The 21,013-nt window shown below is 36.6% G+C and overlaps 1 protein-coding gene across 44 annotated transcripts in view; it reads left to right on the forward strand.

The window, feature by feature from the left end:
• The window catches only part of FOXP2 (forkhead box P2), a 606,462-nt gene that overhangs the window by 364,520 nt on the left and 220,929 nt on the right, over window positions 1-21,013 (forward strand). For 4 of the 44 annotated variants that reach the window (XM_063667778.1, XM_063667781.1, XM_063667779.1 and 1 more), the window contains exons 2-3: window positions 12,422-12,467; window positions 13,485-13,724. The exons of the other annotated variants lie outside the window; for them this stretch is intronic. The gene's annotated coding sequence lies outside the window, so the exon portion shown is untranslated. The remainder of the gene's footprint in view (window positions 1-12,421; window positions 12,468-13,484; window positions 13,725-21,013) is intronic. 44 annotated transcript variants of the gene reach the window in all.

Here is a 21,013-nt window from a genome sequence, read left to right on the forward strand (position 1 = left end):
GCCTCTTGACACATGTATATTTTCATGAAATTCTAGATCTAGAAACGTGGTAGGATAGAGAGCAAATATATTGGTGTTAAAGTGCACAGATTTCGGTCTGAATTTTACTTTAACCAATCATCAGCTGTTGACCTTGGGCTAGTAACTTATCTTCTCTAATCCTCAAATTATTGTTTGATGAAATGAGGATCATACTGTCTACTCCATGTGGATGGGGGAATTAAACAACTATAAATGTCTGATATTTCCTGGGGCACACACACTCATTAAATGATTACACTTTGTTCTTGTCCTTATCAGAAAGAAAGTCCCTCTGTCTCATCCTTCCTTCACTTATTCATTCATTTTACTTGGCCTTAGTATATTGGACTATATGAAAATATAGTGCTTGCCCGCTTTGAGCTTACAACTCAATGATGGAGAAAGTACATCATTTACCTAGCACAGTATTTGGCTTATGGTAGCTGCTTAATACGTAAAAGTAAATAGTAAGTAATTACAAGTTGTAATAAGTGCTCTACAGAAAAATAATAAGATGTTATGAGAAAGGAATGCAGAGAGCACCAGATTGAGAAAGTGACAATTAGGCTAAGATAGAAGGATGATTAAGAGCTAGCCAGGAGCAAAATGGTAGAAGGGTTATATTTGAGTGATGACAGCTGTTAGATGACAACTAATTTTTTATGCCGAATAATACATTGAAATGTAATTGTTAGTATTCTGTTCTCCATATTTCTCTTCTATAAGCTGAAATTGGAATTCCTTAAACTTTCTTATTTTTCTTTTCTAACCCCATAGATGAGACATGTATTGGTCTTGATATTTGGTATTCTCTCTATATATTCAAAAATCATAGGTAAATTTGTAGTACCATATTCTCATATTTACATATAGGTCAAATCATTTTTCTTTCTTCCTGGCAGTGAGCCTTTGTAATATGTTCTTACTTTTCCATTTTTCCTTAAATGCTATATTAACAATATCTCAATTGAACTTATTCCTTCAGATACCACCCTATAAATCTCTTCAGATTGACAGTGAGCCACTGGTTCAAGTAAGTGACACACTGGATTAGCCATGTGCAACTTAAAAAAAATCTTATTGGTAAGACAATCAGATAAAGTTGAATAGAAGGACTTAAGCACTTCTGAATATATTGTATGTTCTGACTCCAGGACATTTGTAAATGCTATTTCTGTCATAGACAAATGCTATATAGGTGTGCTTCAAAAAAAGGCATGAGTATAGCTCATGATACCTTTTTAGAGGTTTGAAAATTGATTGATTAGTGTGATGTATTCCAGACTTCTGTATAAAAGCTAAGCTGACTTTCACATTTGCAGTGGTGTCTCTTTAAGATGATCAGTTAAATCTTAGATAACGTCTGCTTTCTGGTCTTTCACAGTGAAGGCATTTCGCCTCTCTCAAATTTTTGAAAAGTATACTTGATAGCAATGGTGTGCAGCATCAAGATATTATTTAAGTACTCTACAGTGTGTGTAATCTTGCTGATCTGAATATACTGAATATGGGGAGCTTTTAAGAGTAATCCTTAATCAGTTCATTTGGCATTCTTGCTTGGTTTTCTGCTTTTTCATCATTGATAGCTGTCATGTTAGTTTTCAGATGATCTTTTTGTAATGACTTAAGAGCCTTTGTCTTCTTTGCAAGTCTAAGAGACTTATGTTAACTGCCTTCTCTTAGTGTTTGAGCTAATTAAACTATTTAATAACAAATCACTTTACAAATACTTGTCTATTTGTTAAAAATAATTATTGAGCTTCTGTTTTCTTCAGAACTCTCTGATATAGTTCCAGAAAGGAAAAACTGAGTCCATATTTGTTTGGGAAATTTGAAGTCTGGTAAGGTAGAAAACACACATCAGGGATGTGAACTATGACTAATATAAAGGAAACAACAGTTTTGAATGTGAAATGATGTTGGAGAACATCTATTCCAATTTCCTGTAAATTGCATGTAAATTAAGAGATTTCCTATTTCTGAAAAACTAGTCAGTAACTGCAGAGATGGGAGAACCAGGGTCCCTTATGTTAGAAACAGGAATTAGGTTTAGTTGTTGACTGAGGGGCTAAGCTACATTTAAGTCCTCTGATTTTTTTTGTTTACTATCAGTACAATGTGGATACTATCTCTTCTCTGACACATAATCTGGTACATTGTAGGTGTTTCCACAACTGTTTTCTATTCCATCACATCGCCACCTTCTCTTCAAAAGCAAACTGATATAAAACAGTTTATTTGTATATTCCTTCAGCAAACATTGACTGAGGACCTTCTTGGTGGCAAGACCTGTGCCAGGGATTAAAATTTAAGTAAGAAAGATTCTCTCAGTTGGTCTTACTTCCTGGACCAAGAGATACATTGACAACTAGTAAGTCTCTTGTCCTTGGTTTCTTTGGCAGCATTTGTCCCCGATTCTCATTCTGCCTCGCTATTCTTGGTCTTTTTGTGGGAATCTATTTCTATATCTCCCTTAAATATTGATGTTTCCCTGATCCTACTTTTTTTGCCAGCTATTCTTCTCATTCCATAGTGTGTCTCTGACCTTTCCCCTGAGCTTCAAATGTATACATATTCAATGTCCAGTAAACATTTCACTAAGATATTCCTTAAGAATTTTAAGCTATCTGAACCCCAAACTGCATTTAAAACTTTTCCTACCCCAAATTCTTTAGCTCAATTTTTAGCAAAAACATCCATTTAACTAATGAAGCCAACTGTTGGTCATCCTTCCACTCTACCCTCTGTATTTACCAGTCATAAATACTAAGTCTTTTTCCTAACCATATCTAGAACCATTTGCCATTGTGTATATTGTGTAATGCACAAAGACAACCTTATTGCCTCTGGAAGTATAGATGTGGTTTACTAATGCTTTTCAGGCACTGTTGGTGAAGTGTCTTGTACATATAAAACCAGTAAAAATAGAGTTTTCCAGCAGAAGAAAGTAAATTATCTCATGGAAGCACCTGTTGGACTTGGGGGAAAGTAACAGCATATGGATAATCTGCAGCTCTGTTACCCTCCTCTCTATATCCCCTACAACTTGCTATAGAAGTAGTTAAGGTACATCTCTTAATCAAACTATTAGTCTTATAGTTAACTGTCTCCTTGTCCTTACTTTTAATACCAGCCTACTTCCTTACACACAATTAATTTCCCACATTGCTTCAGAGCAATTCACGTAAAATGAATCTGACCCTAACGCTTTTTCTCTTAAAAGCTTCCTAAGAGTTTCTCATTGTTTAGTATACATCCAGAATCCTTCCCACAGTACAGAAGCCCCCCCGTGATCTTAATATCTGCCTGACTGTCCTGCCTCACCATGCTACCTTGAATTGTGTGTTTTATTGATACAGGCAATGTTTTTTTGCATATAGCACACCATTTTGTGTTCTGCCCATGTTCTGCTTTATGCCTAAAATGCCCGTCTCACTAACTTAGTCATCCTTCAATGCACCAAGATCCAAATCAGCTTTCCCTGAAAGCCCCTCCCCTCACTCTCATCCTCATTCCCAGTAGTTATGTCATTTATTCCAAGGATATACTAAATGTATCTTTGTCTTTGCACCTACCACTTTTACTGAAATTATCTCTTCATCCATCTTTAACTCACTAGAATGTGGGAGGTTTGAGGAAGGAATGGGAGAAGGGTTTAGGTCAAACATGATAAAACTGGAAAAGGGAAGATAATGCCTAGATCACAGAGAAGTTTGAATGCCATGCTCTAGAGCCCTGCAATGTAATCAAATATGCAGTTTTTAAAACAGTAACCCAGGTACAGTAAAACACTGAGAAAACCATGGGTACTATAATTAGGCTGACTCTTGTTTAAAACTCTACTCTGACCCTTAGTAGTTTCACCTTGGGTCTTTTGCAACAAAACTTTTTCAACTGTAGTTTTCTTAGTTTTCAAATGGTGGTAAATAGTATTTATCCCCAAGAATTATGAGATTAAACAAGATAAAGTATAGAATGTGGGTGTCTTGGATTTAACACATTGCAGATTTTCAATACACATTTAAAAACATTTCTATTTAAATAGACTACCTCTAAGAATTTCAATAGGGTATGATCTTCCATATCATTGTGATTGATTTTTAAGGAAATTAGCATGTGGAATTAATTATTTTAAAAAGCATAAATTATATTTGCACTCTCATGGTCATGGTGGCATTATTCACAAGAGTCAAGATATGGAAACAACTTCAGTGTCCACCAGCAATGAATGGATAAAGAAATTGTGGTATGTATATATGCAGTGGAATATTATTCAGCCTTAAAAAGAAGGAAATCCTGCCATTTTGGAACAGCATGGATGATCCTGGAGGATACTATGCTAGGGGAAATAAGCCAAACAGAGAGAAAAAAAATACTGCTTGATCTCACTTATATATGAGATCAAAAAAAGAGAGAGAGAGAGAGAGAATAAAATGGTGATTATCAAGGGCAAGGAGTGGGAGATGTAAGACAAAGAGTACAAAGTTGCAGATATATAGGATGAATAATTCTGGAGATCTAAGATACAATATGAAAACTCTAGTTATAATACCCACCATATACTGGAAATTTGTTAAGACTAGATTGTTGGTGCTCTTACCACACACATCAGAAAAGGATAACTACAGAAAAGAATGGATATGTTTATTTGTTTGACAGTAGAAACTGTTTCACTATATATAAGTATATCAAAACCATATCGTTCATCTTAAGTATATACCAGAAAAAGCATAGATGTGAATTAACACCATAAAAAATGAATATTTATTTCTTTAAAATTTAACCATAATATTCCTTTAAAGGTTAAGTTCTCTACTTTTTATCCCCTTGATTAAAACAAAATCATAATTTCCTTTTATGAATATCATGTTTCTTCTCAGTCTCTTTCTTATCAGCCCTCTCTTATAAAAGGAAGTTTCATTTACATAGAAAAGTCGTATTGTGAAAAAAATTGCTGCTCATATTTTAAAATAATTTATATATTTTTGAAAAGCTTAGCTCATAGCCTTGTTTTGTATAGCATTAGATCAAATTATCATATTAAAAATATCTTCTCATGGCTGGGCACAGTGGCTCACGCCTGTAATCCCAGCACTTTCGGAGGCCAAGGCAGGCGGATCACGAGGTCAGGAGATCGAGACTACCCTGGCTAACATGGTGAAACCCCGTCTCTACTAAAAATACAAAAAACTAGCCAGGTGTGGTGGCCGGTGCCTGTAGTCCCAGCTACTGGGGAGGCTGAGGCAGGAGAACGGTGTGAACCCAGGAGGCAGAGCTTGCAGTGAGCCGAGATCGTGCCACTGCACTCCAGCCTGGGAGACAGTGAGACTCCGTCTCAAAAAAAAAAAAAAGGCTTCTCATTTTTGTATTAGAAAGATGACAACTTTACAAGGCAAGGGAATTCTGTTCTTCACTTCCAAATGTATTGAGGAACAGAAATTAAGATTTTAAAAATAATTAATAATGACAGTAACAACAATCATACTCATATAAATCAAAGGAAAATAAATCCAGAACAAAACTCAAGATCATCTTTCCAAGCTTTATTTAAGTGGCAAAACAACTTAAACTAAAATATCTGAACATATGGGTATTGCTTATCTGTGACATGTGACTTAAGTAATTTGATACTAAGAAAGGGAATGTGTTTTTAATGGTGCAGTTATTAAATAGGTATAGTTATATGTATAAAAATTAGAATTGATATCGATAACCTTATTACTTGTATTTCAATATACTTTTTTATGATTGTAAGAATTTGCATAATCTTGTGTATTCCCGTGGGAGTAATGTTATTCTTATAAACATCACTGATACAAATTTCCAGGCAGGAAGGAAAAAAAAAATCTGAGAACCATCCTTGTCTAACTTTCAGCAGGAATATAAACTATTTTAAAAGCCAACTATTGTAGTAGTATTTTAATCATATTTCAGTATTTCCAATTGTTTACAGTTACTTAACTGTGATATTTTCTTTTCTTTTCTTTTTTTTGGGGGGGGACAGGATCTCCTTCTGTGGCCCAGGCTGGAGTGCAGTGGTGCAATGATGGCTCAGTGCAACCTTGACCTCCTGGGGTCAGGTGATCCTCCCACCTCAGCCTTCCAAGTAGCATGATCCACCACACGCAGCTGGTTCTTGACTTTTGCATTTTCAGGAAAATTCTGTTATTTTTCCACATTGCTTGACTCTTCCACATTGCTTGATGCTTCCAAATTGCTTGACTCTTCCAAAGGTTCAAATACACTATCTATTCAATGCTTCCTAAAAAACCATGCTAAACTTAGTGGCCTGAAACAACAACAATTTATTTCTCATGATTCTGTGGACTGAGGGAGGTGCTGGCTAGGTGGCTTCTGTTCCATCTAGTAATAGGCTGGGGTCACTCACGTGGTGGCTGGCTTCATCCGGAGGTGGGGCTGGGCTTGATCTTCCAAGAAGGCTTCAACCTCATAGCTGACTTCTCAGTGCTCTTCTGTGGCCTCTCTTTCCCAATGTTGTCTCTCATTATTCAGCATAGAGCCAGTTTCAGTTCAGCATGGCACCTGGCTACCTAGCGGGACGGAAAAAGCAGCCAGCCCTCTTAACAGCTAGGCCCGGAACTGGCAAAGCAGCACTTCCGCCACTTTCTATTGTTCCTGGCAAGTCAGGAGGGTAGCACAGCTGGAAAGGAGGGGAAATAGACTCCATCTCTTGTTGGAGGAGCAGCGTGGGAAGAGCCGAAGGAAATACTGGGAGCCATATTTGGTGATGAGCTGCCATGGCATCCTTTATGTATTAAAATAAAAACCCCTGACGATGGTATGCTTTTTCGTATTACAAATGAGAAAACAGAAAGGTTAAATGGGCAAATCATTGTGGAGTCAAAAGCAGAAGCTGTATTTTCAGACTTATGGTCCAGTATTTTTTTTCCTTTCAGTTTTACTTGACTAACATTCATCCAAATATTTTATTCTGGATTTCCGAATAAGGTTATCAAATCTTCACTCAGTTGTCCACAGTAGTTTTGTTGTTGTTGTTGTTGTTTCTTTATTTGGTTTTTGTTTGTTTGTTGAGACTCTGCCGCCCAGGCTGGAATGCAGTGGTGCGATCTGCAACCTCCATCTCCCGGATTTAAGCAATTCTCCTGCCTCAGCCTTCCAGGTAGCTGGGATTACAAACATGCGCCACCACGCTCGGCTACTTTTTGTATTATTAGGAGAGACAGGGATTCACCATGTTGGTCCAGTTGATCTCGAACTGCTAACCTCAAGTGATCCTCCTGCCTCAGCCTCCCAAAGTGCTGGGATTACAGACCTGAGCCACCACAGCCAGCCTACATTAGTTATTTTTAAAAACCATTGCTTAGAAACCTTCAATTCTAAAATTTCAAGTAGGCATTCATGCCTAAGTTTTTTTTTAGTATAATGCCCTAGTATATCTAATTCATGTCTTTAGAATGATTGTGTAGCTAGTGTTTTATGTTTTGTTTTGGTTTGGTTTTTACCTAATTTTAACAGCTTAGCAATGAAAATCACATTTATTTATTTATTTATTCACTCAACAAATAATTTATTGAGCTCCTGTGATGTGTCATGTATTATGTCAGGCCCTTGGCATCCATACAGGAATGAGGAGGAGTCATGGCTCAAGGAACCCACAAGGTTACTTATCTTCAGTAAGTAAGTTAGGTTTGTTTAGTCAGATGTATCTGTTGTATATCTTCACAAGCCTTCACTTAAAAACTTGCTGTTTTCTAGAGCTTATAAAGCAATATAAAATATTAAGCACCCAGTAGTGAGTGTAACTGGGTTGTAATTCCCAAACTTCTGTGTTTTAAAGTAGATGCACATTTGTCTTTTTCTAGTTGTCTAGTGCAATGTAAATATGTTATCAGTTGCTTTAGTGAAACTGAGGTACCAGTTGGGATACTGTAGTGCAGAGGTAGGAATGTTGACAGGGATTCATGTCACAGGTCTTAACTTTTCGTATACTAATTATATAATCTTGAGAAAGTTACATAATCTTTCTTGTTCTCAGTGTCCTCATATTTAAGTTTGACTAGATAATTTTCATATCCTATGAATAACATCAGTTACCTACATTAATTGTTTAGCATTATTTCCTTGTTCTCCTTCCTTAGTTCTCTCACAAATGAAAAGAAAGCAAATGATTTGTACACATGAAATAGTTTCAGTGGCAATCAAAAACTATATCAGGGAGATAAGAAAATTGCTTTGTTATAGCTCTAGAATCTTGATGGGAGGAAAGTGGGGGGAGGTTGAAAGGGGAGAACTTGGGAATTGCTTTTTACCTTGGAGATTTTCATATTTCTTCCTCTATCCGAATCTTTACCATCCCTCCTTCCTTGAGACTGTCTTAATAAGCTGCAGTTATTGATGGGAAGGTGTCTGCTGACTCAAGTTATGTTGAGTGTGCTGAGGAAAAACGGGCTAGAAAATGAAAAGTTCTCCTCTAGTGCATTTTTTTTAAGTTAAAGGTCCAATAGCCCTCCTGCTATTGCATCAGTTCTCTGCAAATGCTGAAGTATAATCATACCTATCTTTGAGTTTAAAAATGACATTTATGATGATTTCATTAGCTTAAACTCACCTTAAGCACAAAGAAAACAGTTTTATCTGCTTTGAATATCTTTAAAGTTTGGCTTCTCTGTTTCATTGTATATTTATATTTAGCTTCTGATAATAATTTCATTTTGGTTGTCTGATCACAATAAGAGTTTGCTCTGTCCGATTTTGTGAACTATTATACTTTTCCTTTTAACGTATGGGTCATTACTTAACCATTGTTAGCCCTTATTTCTAGCACATTTATTATTCTATTTGACCATGATTGTGTTCTGCTATATGTGTTATCTTTCTGAGGTGGAATTTTTTTTTTGGCTGAATATCAAGACTACTGTTCACCTGTATGTATTTATATCATGAATAAAATTCAGACTTTAGGCAACTTGCTTTATTCTGGTTTGTATTATTTCTCATGAGTTGCTTTTTGTTTTGTACATCTAACTAGGTTTCTTTCTGAAATTTAAAGTTCTCCTGTGGCATTATCTTGTGACTTTGCCATCTTCCATTTCTTCTCTCTCCTCCCTGTCTCTCTGTCTTCCTTTCGTTCTTTCTTCTTCACTCCCTCCCTTCCCTTCCCTTGATTATTCAGTACTTTGCTTATCTGCAAGGCACTAGGCTGGATGCTACCATGTTTTCCCTCAACCTGTTTCTTAGGCTATTTTAACTTTCCCCACTCCGTTTTATTAATCTTATTTTTGCCAATTTCTTTTAAATTCTTCACAGATCTATTAAAAACAGTTTCTAGCTAAAAAAAAAAAAAAAATGTATGAGCTACTTAGATGTTAGCTCTGGTTTCTATTTATGCATGTCAGAATTGTCTTAAAAGAACAAACACCGCCGGGCGTGGTGGCTGACGCCTGTAATCCCAGCACTTTGCGAGGCTGAGGCAGGCTGATCACGAGGTCAAGAGATCCGAGACCATCCTGACCAACATGGCGAAACCCCCGTCTCTACTAAAAATACAAAAATTAGCCGGGCGCGGTGGCACGTGCCTGTAATCCCAGCTACTCGGGAGGCTGAGGCAGGAGAATCGCTTGAACCCGGGAGGCGGAGGTTGCAGTGAGCCGAGATTTCGCCGCTGCACTTCAGCCTGGCGACAGAACGAGACTCCGTTAAAAAAAAAAAAGGTAACAAACACTAAAGGACAGAAATAAAACTCAGCTCTGGGCATTCATTTTCAGCATAATATCTTTTTTTTTTTTTTTTTAAGACAGAGTCTCGCTCAGTCGCCCAGGCTGAAGTGCATTGGTGCGATCTCGGCTCACTGCAACCTCCGCCTCCCGGGTTCAAGCAATTCTCCTGCCTCAGCCTCCTGAGTAGCTGGGACTACAGGCACGCGCCACCACGCCCTGCTAATTTTTGTATTTTGAGTAGAGACGGGTTTTCGCCATGTTGGCCAGGATGGTCTCAGATCTCTTAACCTCATGATCGCCCACCTCAGCCTCCCAAAGTGCTAGGCCTGAGCCACCGCGCCCGGCTTCTCAGCATAATATCTTTTCACATCATAGTCTTTGAGCTGATATTTTCCTTTTGAGTTGAAATCAGACATATGCATTCTGAGTTGATTATCATAGCTTTCTCTGTAATAGTAACTGGTTGCCAAATACTACTAAATGTGCTACCTGATGTGCTAATAGAAAGGGCTTTGCAGTAAATGTCTTGGGAATTAAGATTAACTATAATCACTAAGTCCTATGATCTGAAGCACTACAATCTGTTTACATGTATTTGTTGTCTTCTTATACCAAATGACACAAGAATTAATCAATGTATTAATTATAACTTGCAAATAGTTCATGCAAGATGCAGTATATGCATTGTTGTATTTTTTTTTAATTTCGTTTATTATGTTTTTTAGAGACAGGGTCTTGTTCTGTTTCCCAGGCTGGAGTGCAGTGGTGCAATCATAACTCACTGCAACCTCGAACTTCTGGGCTCAAGCAGTCCTCTGACCTCAGCCTCTCAAGTAGCTAGGACTACAGGTGTGTGCCACCATGTCCAGCTCTTGAATGGTTGTTTATATATCCACCTGTTAAATCAATGATTAGTATATGTAGAAATTTCAGAGGAGAAAACTATATTTGAAGAAAATCAAATAGGCATCTCATTTTGAATGTTTAGAACAGTGCTTTCCAATAGAAACATTCTGTGATGATATAAATGTTCCATACTCTTTGCTGTTCAACACAATGGCCACTATCCACATGTGGCTACTGAGCCCATGAAAGTGGCCAATGTCACTGAGGAAATGAATTTTTTAATGTGTTTAATTTTAAGGAATTTAAATATAAATGGGTACATGTGGCTAATGGCAAACATGTTGAACAGTGCAGATCAAGACCATTTAAAATGTATTTGATTACAAGTGATAGACCACTGAATATCAAAATATGTGACCTTACTCATTTTATGTGTAATCATTTTATGGGAAATTTTACTTAATTTACATTTTTCTAAGTAAAAAAATGCAATTAAAATGCAAATAAACATATTTAATACAGTGAGTGGTGGTGACTAGATTAATTTGGTGGTAGGAGGGATTAGCTCCATTCCGTAATCTCTGTTATGACTCTCCCACTAGCCACCTGAATGGTAAGTCCAGGTAAAAAACAGTACGGTATGCATGCCGCAAATATTATTTCAATACGAGTGTCCTCATATTCAGAGTAAGAAGAACAAGGAAATGATAGATCTGATGCTTGAGACGTAATCAATGACTAACAAAGAGAGAGACAGTGTTTCTAGCTCTATTTTGACTATATATATATTTTTAAATCAGAAAGAACAATCTTTGGATTGAAAACATGCTAAACAAATACCATTAAAAAGGAAACTGAATCCATAGGGAAAGGATTGTAAAAAAGCAGCTCCTTGTTTCCAAACCTAGCATGAACAAATTTTATTCCCCTGTAAGTTGATAACATTTGTAAATGAGGTTTGTGAAACTTCAGTCTGGAAAGTTTTAGTAAATGTGGAGAGTAGAAATGTTGCCTAAAGAATTGTGCAAAGGGTAGATACTAAGACCTCCATTTAAACAGAAAGAAGGAGAGAGGGAGGAGAGAGAGAAAAAGAGACAGAGAAAGGTAGGTGGGTGCTCAAACTTACAAAATTGTGACCAGAACAGATAACTAAAGGGATGACTTATGACCTTTAAAAAAGGAAAGCAGTGTTCACTAGAAGCAACCATGAGTTCACAGAGAAAAACTTTTGTACAACTAACCACACTGTTTGTTTTGACTAAGGAAAAAAGAAAAAAACATGTTGTAGATTGTCTATATGTAAAGTAATTGAAAAGGCTTCCCATGATAGCCCAAATAAGATAAAGAAATAAGGAGGAGATGATAATGTAGTTGGGTAGATCATAATTAGTTGAACATCCAAGCCCAAAGAGTACTGATTAGCTGAAGGGTAAACTCTGTGTGTGTGATAAAGAGCTCAGTCTTTAGTCCTGTTTCTGTTTTTGTTTTTTCACCATTTGTTTCAGTGGCTTACATTTGCGATGAGCAAGCTCCTTTGCATAAAAAGCAATTCAAGAAAAACAAAAATATTCATGGCTATATGGTAGTCCATGATGGTAGTATTCATGGCTATATGGTTCTATCACTTATAATCAAAAGAACCAACCAAACAAACAAAAAACCTGTTTGTGACATACTACTCTACTCATCATGAGTGTTAGCCCATCTGTGCCATGTTGTTTTAGTAATCATCTCCATGCCCACACCTTGATAGAGTAATACACGATTTAAATTTTAGTTCTTTTCCAAATGTTCCAAATTTCTATAATTATCATGTGTTATTTAAAAAATCACTTCCTTTTCCATCTATTTCACAGTATATGGATACTGTTTTAGAAGATGTGGACATTATAGTTGATTTAGGTAAGCTATCAATATTAGATTGCCAAGAGGACAATCTGATTCCTTTTTAAAAATTAATTACTTCATTATTTTAAAATAGAGATGAGGTGTCACCATGTTGCCCAGACTGTTCTCGAACTCCTGGGCTCAAGCAATCCTCCCTCCTCAGCCTCCCTAAGTGCTGGGATTGCAGGCATGAGCCACAACGTCTAGCCTTTGTTCTTTTTTAAAGCTTTGTTTTCACAACTATTTTATGAAAGAGAATAGAGACACTACTCCCATTCTACTTTTTACTCACTAGATTGGAGTTTCTCACCTAGTTAATAAATTTTAAGAGGTATCAGACAAATTGGAAGGCATTCATGAGATAGTGAATAGGATGCGGAGAAACTTATTAGAGTGATTAGAGCCCATTTTATTTGATTCTAGGGGATAACATGAGAACCAATAAAGTCTAAGCCTTAAAGAGATGGACTTAGGCTGAGTTTAAAGAAAAATGTTTCAACAGAGTATTCTAAAGGGTTAGTAAACCACCTATTAAAAGAGTGAGTTCTCTGTCACTTTTAGGATTCTAGCAGACTTTGAATATCCAATTAGCAGGGAGATTTGTTGAGCAATTTCAGATAGCACAAAGATAACAGCCTATCCAATCTTAGATTCCTATTTTCTGTAGCAAAGCCTTGAAGATGATTAGCACACTTTGGGAAGTGAGTGTTACCAATTGAGTAGTCAGGCCATGTTCTAACTTCATTTTTACCCTTTTCCCTTGTTCTTCATGGCTGAGTGCTTTAATGACACCTTACCTGATGGCAGTGTTGGAAGAAGAAAGTAGTCAGACTTCTCCAGAAATCACTCCCTTCCCTCCCATCTGTTGAGGCTCACTGCAAAGCCTGAATATTTGAGAACCCTTCCTGAGAGTCTTACCCACGAAGCATTAGCTTTAGACTCCCTCATTATACCCAAATCATATTTATTGCAACATGGGCTAGGATTTAAATTTCTAGAGTAAACCATTGGAGCTTCTCTTCTTGTTCCTAGATCTCAGCTTACTTTCTTTTGGAGTTCCATTCTGACAAAATGGCCCTTACTGATTTCCAAACCCCAGTTCCTCACTTATGGCCACTTTATATTACTGGAATTTTGCTAGAGACCCATCACTGGAGTAATACTGGAAGTTTGTCTATCCAGAAAATGCCTCAACTATTCCATGCTCTTGCCTGTTATTCCTATGACTGAAATTTCTACCCCAGAGACTTCAGTCCCCAGGATTTCAATCAGGTGAGTAGCTCCAAGGTAACTATGGCACAACAGCATTCCAAGAATCCATTTCTTCTTTGTTCAGATGTCTAAGTATCAATGGCCTCCAAGATGTGTTGTCACTATGCTTACTTACTTTTCAAGACCTTGTGCCACCTCAGCTTGGTTCTTCAGATTTTGCCTGTACTGTTATTGGAGATTCTTGTAAATCTTTCAACTTTGGTCTTTTGCATTCCCAGCTAAAACTTTCCTGATGCCAGTCTTGATGTAGTAGATGAATTTACTGATTTCTCCAGTCTTGGGCCCAATCTTGGATTTGTAAACTGTCAGGTATCACTGAAAAATCTTAAACATGGAACACTTGTGTTGAAACTTTTTCAAAACTCCAGTCAGCTTTTTATTGCTTTCCATATTTTAGGAATAGTTGCCAGATAATGTCAATTTTGTAACTAGTGTAACAAAAGGAAGAGACATGTTTTATATGAATGACACAAAGAATCAAGCTTAAGGTTTTCTTTTTGCTTTTCCCAAATTCAAAACACCACAAACAGCTCACTATTTTCTAAATACAGCAAGGACACTTTTCGAAATTGAAATTGTAAATATAACACCTGTGTGCTAAGCTCTGCAATGTGTGAAATTTGAGACTGTTGTTGCTAATGTTCAAAGCATAGAAAGTCTGAGTAGTGACTGTCTAGGATCAGCAAGTGTGCTCACCACAGTCAGTTCCTGGAGTTGAATTATTTGAAATTGGCAGGTGGTTTCTCTTTTTCCATAGATTTCATTCCCCTTTTCCTGACAGTGCATGTGTTTGGTGACCTCCACTGTTTATTTAGCTTCTGCATACATTCCTTAGGATTTGTTTAACGTGTGGTTTTTTTGGTTGCTTGTGTTTCTTGTTATGCTTGGCTACTACTAGAAGGAGGAATGGTGGTGGTCTGTTTTGGGTTGGCAGTCAAAACAAATGTGATACTCATTTTAAATATCTGGCTTTGAATTTTCATATAAAAATATAAGCACCATTTACATAAGTATATTGCTTGAATTGAATTTATTTTCCATTCCCCACTTGCTCCTAAAAGAAGTGCCTGTGAACTCCAAAATGATTTAAGAGAGAGCATCGGAAGGAAAGAAAAGTGAAGAGTGAGGGTAAGCCACTAACTGCTTAATCAAACCTGAATGAACCAAACAAAGTCCAACTGTGATTTACTTTCTACATCATAATTTGGAACTATTGCAACTGTGAAGAGTTAATCTCTCATTTATACCTTCTTACTTCTTACTGCCTTTCTGGTTGTTGTTTACTTGCTCTGTTACAAATTGGCAGTCACATCGCATACCCTATTATAGTTAGCACACTTTGGGGTCTGAGGAGGATGGGAACAAGAAAACAAAGAAATAGAAAATTAGAAAAATCAAAAGGAATTTGTGAATAGAAGATGTTTTCTTATTATTCGTATTGTCATTTTTAAAAAGCATTAACAGTAAGGTAGTAGAAAAAAATGACATTTGGAGTGGGTCTGATTTGGAAGGCCCTTCTGGGATCTCTCCACTCTGGGTTTTCAGAACCTTTCCATCGTCTAGTATTCTTCACATACCTTTGTCTGTTGGTTTTTAGACTCCTCTTTTTTTGCCCATTCATTAAATGCTACTCGTCCCCAAAGGCATTGTCCTCAGTCTACTGCTGTTCTTCTGCAATGCTTCAGCTACATGTATACATGTGTTAATGACCTGAACTTTTCTATTTCCTAGCTGTGATCTCTACCCAAAGCTTCATGTTCATTTAATTATAGCTGTTTATGAGAATTTTCCCTTAGTGACAGTAGGCACTTTAAATGGATCACTTCTAGAACTAATCATTTTATTATTCCCCTAAAGTAGTGTTTCTTCTCTGAAATCCTCTTAAGTTCTAGAATCCTAGCAGTCATTTTTGATTGCTCAGTTACTTTAAAGTTTCCCTATATCTATTCAATCCAGGACCAAATTCTGGTTCTGCATTGTGTGTGTGTGCATGTGTGTGTAGTGCAGTTGTCATGTCGCTCACTTGCTTAAGAAAGCCTTCAATTGTTTATTATTACCTTCAGGATAAAATCCAAACTACTTAAAGTGACACTGACATCTTTTAATGATTTAGTGCCAACTTACCTACTCATCTTACTGTTTTCACACTCCCCGGCTCATAACTTAATCTCTAGCAGTCCTGCTTGTAGTTCCCTACAGTCCTGCTTGTAGTTGCCTACACTACATACTGGTCCTTGCCATAATGCCTGTCTTTGCTCATGTCATCCCCTACCTGGAATAACTCTTTCTCATTCTTTTTAAATCTCAATCATTCCCTCTTTCAGAAAGAATTTCAAGCAATTCTTCTCAAGTAAGTTAGGTGTCATTCCTCCTTGCTTCCACAAAAATACGATGAATGCATGATACAATATATCAAAATTATCTTTTTATATATCTATCCCCTGCAAACTACTGTGAGCTTTTTAAAGACTCAGGATTATTCAGCTTCCAGTTCTCATCAGTTAACACAGAATCTGACATGTAATAAATGCTCAATAAATATTTCATTTACTTGATGGAAAAAAAGTCATTAATGAAGACTGAATACCTTGAAAATTTTTATTTCTGCTTTTGGATTTTGCACATAAAAACTCTTGGTAAAGCTCTTATCTATTCTCAGTCTTCACTTGGCCTCTCTTTTTGGCAACTGAAATGACTCCTTTTCTTTACAGCTCCTCCCTTTGGCACTCTCGTGGCCTGTGATGGGCTCCTGTTCAACTCTTCCTCTTGGGCTTCTTGACCACAGACTCAAATGCCCTGAGAGAATCAGAGCTGTCTCCTTGTCTTTCTTCTTCCATTGCCAATTTTATAAATGGAAGATCTAAATATATGTGTGTGTATGTGTACATATATAGTATATATATATATATATAGTATCTGTCAAGTTTTCAACAGGAAAAAAGGTCTCAGTCACACAATATACTATGTCATATGCAATGTTACGCCATGATATATTAGATTAAAAGAGTAAAGTTTACCAGCTGAAAACAAGAAAGTGCAAAACTTCTTTTTTGGGTCAATGCTTTCTGGACCTTCTGAGCAGCTCATCCTTATTCTTTACTTTGTGGTCACCTCAAAGCTGATTGCTAGTGACATTTTCATAGTGGTAAGTTTTTACAAAGATATCTAAAAACCACAATAAAAAGTTTATATTTTAGTTGGTATGCCTAGAATTATAGAAAATATCCATGACTATGTTTAACTTCTGTCTTTATCAGACATAATTCTCAATTTTATAAGTTGATGTGTTGATAAAATGGTGATTAAAAAGGAAGCAGATGTTTTGTGCATTAGGGAGCAATGAAGATTATAGAAAGTGTGTAACTGGAATAGCTATAATCTTCTTTTAGTTATTTATTCTTCTGATTTGCCATAATATGTCAAAGGAAAAGATTTTAGATCTGTAATAATTTTGGCAATATTAAAGATATTAAAATAATAAAATGAAAGTAATTGTGATGTGAAAAGTATTATGATCATTTGTTATATTTTATTCTTTATAGTACTAAAACATGAAGCTATTTAAATTTTTTTGGCTTTGAAAGCAGATATTTAGAGTTTTGTTATTATCACATCATACTTATGATAGTCCATATTGTTCTTAATTAGGGAGTATCAATTTACTATAGGTAGTCCTTAACTTCTAGGAGTTTATAGGTAAAATGGAAAGAATTTCAATATAATGTTGTATACAGTGGCCATGTCATGAACTGCCCTACAAATGAAATAAATTTTCAGTGACTTTTAAAAATGTTAGAAACAACCTACAAAAGCAAAATTGTCCCCTGGCTCCCTGCGTGGCCCCTGACTCTACTCATTTCACAATATTCTCCCATTGCTCTCTTAGCTGCAACTTGCCTTACCGTCTCTTTGTTATACCATAGGATCTTTGTTCAAAATCCTCCTTCTACTTGGAATGTTTTCCCCCGACCCTCCCAAATGCACACAAACACATACCACACTAGTTCCTATCCATCTTTCATTTTAACTAAAACATCCCTTCTTTTCAGAGCTTTATCATTCTAAACCAAATAAAGTCATTTTATAAAGTTTTTATGATACTTATTACTATTTATGATTATACGTTATTTGTGTGGTTATTTTACTGACATTTGTCTTTTTGGTAGCCTATAAGATTTATGAGATCAGAGATTATTTTTGGTGGTTCATTGTATTCCCAACATCTGGCCCAGTTTTTGGCACATAGTAGATGTTGGGTCTCTATATACTGGATGGATGAGTGAATGAATTTTTCAGACTACTGCCAGAGGCTTCTTCTTAAGATCAGTTCAGTTATGGCACTTTTCTTCCTTTGCTTTCCTATGGCTTTAAATACCATACAGAATACTTTTTATTATACACGACACATTTTGTCATCTTTCCCCAACATACAAATCCAGTTAGACTTCCAATTCATCCTAGCTACCTACCATCCTCCTTCTCCATGTTTTTGTCTCTCTCTCGGGGAAGGGGAAGGGGGAGAGCATTTCCCTCTGTGTTCTTGTTTTCCTTAAACTGGACCTGAAGTTCCCATTCCTGTGCTTTTTCCATGCTGTTCTATAACCCTGGGGTGTCTTTCTGTTTCCTTCATCATTTTCAACAATGAGCTTAAGTATCATTTATTCCTGAAGCTTTCCCTTGTTCTCTGTACATACCCTGTCTGTATTAACTACCCATTCTTCTGCATTCCTATGTTTTTACTTGTTATAGCATTTTCTCTTTTGCCTTGTCTGTATTCTTCAGTATTTTTTAAGTATGTTAAAGGAAGGGTTAATTTCTCATTCAACTGTGTTATTTCCCACAATTTCAATTATAGTGTATAGAATAATAATAGCTAATAAAATTTAAAAATAATTGAAATTTATGATTGCCGTAAATTATGAAAAAGATTGACTTAGTTATGGACTATCTTTAGGTGTTGATAAATTTTGTATTTAGAGAATATTGCATTTCTATATTTTTTCTCCAATCAGTCCCAATTGATCTGTCCCACGACTACTGTTCAGGTATCATTTCCCACCACAACATGACACTTTGCATCAGCTAATCAACCTGACACATACCTTAATATCTGTGTCTTTGTTCATCTATTTTTTAAGTCTAGAATACACTTTCTTACCTTACACTATTTTATTTATCAGAATTCTCACTGATGTATAGGTGAAGATTTTGGTCAATATTGTCTTCCTCATGAAAAGTTTCTTAATTGCTCCTTTTCATTTCCCATTAGAATTTATTACCACTTATATTGTGGTTCTTAAAAACTGCTTGTTCCTTTCCTTAAGACTTATTTTATTCCAGCCAGGCGTGGTGGTTCACGCTTGTAATCCTAGCACTTTGGGAGGCCGAGGCGGGCAGATCACCTAAGGTCAGGAATTTGAGACCAGCCTGGCCAACATAGTGAAACCCCATCTCTACTAAAAATACAAAACAAACAAACAAACAAAAAAAAAAAAACACAGCTGGGCATGGTGGCGGGCACCTGTAATCCCAGCTACTCCGGAGGCTGAGGCAGGAGAATTGCTTGAACCCAGGAGACAGAGGTTGCAGTGAGCTGAGATCGCACCACTGCACTCCAGCCTTGGCAACTGAGTGAAACTCCATCTCAGGAAAAAAAAAAAAAAAAGAAAGACTTATTTTTTTCCAACTTGTAGCCTAGCTTGTTGTACTCCAAAGCTCATGTGCTGCACTAGTATGCAAACAGGTTTGCTAATTTGTGCACTACCCAGTGGCCACTCAAGGGTTTGGGATATAACTAGCTGAAAGGGTTAATGAGTAGCTGGGCTTACCTACAATCATGGTTTCTTTATACTACATGCATGGAGTTTAAAGATAGATGAAGCCCCTTGAACTTTTAAAGTTAAAAAAAAAGAACTTGACAAAAGAATTGTTAGCATATTCAGTAACATAGTAAATAACTTCATATGGGGTATTTTATATCAGCTAAATTTATTAAAAAGTGAATCTTTTTTGGCCTCCTGTTTTATAAATTTTTTTTTTTTTTTGAGACAGAGTCTGCCTCTGTCTTGCCCAGGATGGAGTGTAGTGGCACGATCTTGGCTCACTGCAGCCTCTGCCTCCCAGGTTTAAGAGATTCTCCTGTCTCAGCCTCCTGAGTAGCTGGGACTACAGGCCTGTACCACCACAGCTGGCTAATTTTTTTGTATTTTTAGTAGAGACAGGGTTTTGTCATGTTGGCCAGGCTGGTCTTGAACTCCTGACCTCAGGTGATCCACCCACCTCGGCCTCCCAGAGTGCTGGGTTTACAAACGTGAGCAACCGTGCCCAGCCTAGAAATTCCTTAAAATGGGAGTTTTAAATGGTATTACTACTCCATTCATAGATTTGTACTTGGTCTTTACAAATTTACTGCTTTTCAGATTTAGTTTAGATAAGGTTTTCCTTTTTATAGTTTGCTAAGCTCAAATGTTCACTCTTAAATTAAAAATGGTTCTGAGTTACCAATGAAAATGTATGTGTGAGTGTGTGTGTGGGTGGGTGTGCATGTCTGTCTGTCTAGAGGAAAAAATATTATGTAAGTTTCCACAGGGATTCTCTCAACACTTGGTAGTAGAACAGAAGAAGAAAATACAGTGGTAAACAAATAAAACTCCCACTACTGTCTTCAGCAGACATCATGATAAGTACTTCACATGCATTATCACATTTAACCTTCGTATTAACCACACTTTGTAGATCAGGATATCTAAGCTTGGATCGATTAAGGCACTAGCTCTCTAAGTTTTATTTGCAATTAATACATGTCAAGACAGGATTTGACATGTATTCATACCTATTCGATATCTATTCATATCTATTCGATAGGTAATCTGAAGAGACTTCCAATTGGGCTCTGACTAGATGGACACTGATTTCTAAAAGTAAATACCGAATTCCTGTGTTAGATTCAGTAGTCTAAATATAGCCCCCATTACAAGATACAAGCACAGAGGAAAGACTCATCCCCAAACCTTGGTGCCAGAATGAAAGTAAGGATATAGACGCAAGAGTCTTCCCTGAGGAAGTGGCCCCGGACCAAACTGTAGAGGCCATAGTAGGCAGGAATCAGGGGTCTGCTTATTAAAAGTTATTTCATTCTAATATATTCTACAAAATGAGTATAAGTATGGTAGATTCAGAAATCTAGTTTTGAGTTTAATTAAACTTTACTTCTTCTAGAACACAGGCCCATAATCTTAAAAAGCTTCTTATAAAGAAATGCCTCTTATCTGTGCCCAAAATGAATTGGT

Source organism: Pongo pygmaeus, chromosome 6, assembly GCF_028885625.2.
Source record: "Pongo pygmaeus isolate AG05252 chromosome 6, NHGRI_mPonPyg2-v2.0_pri, whole genome shotgun sequence".
NCBI lineage: Eukaryota > Metazoa > Chordata > Mammalia > Primates > Hominidae > Pongo > Pongo pygmaeus.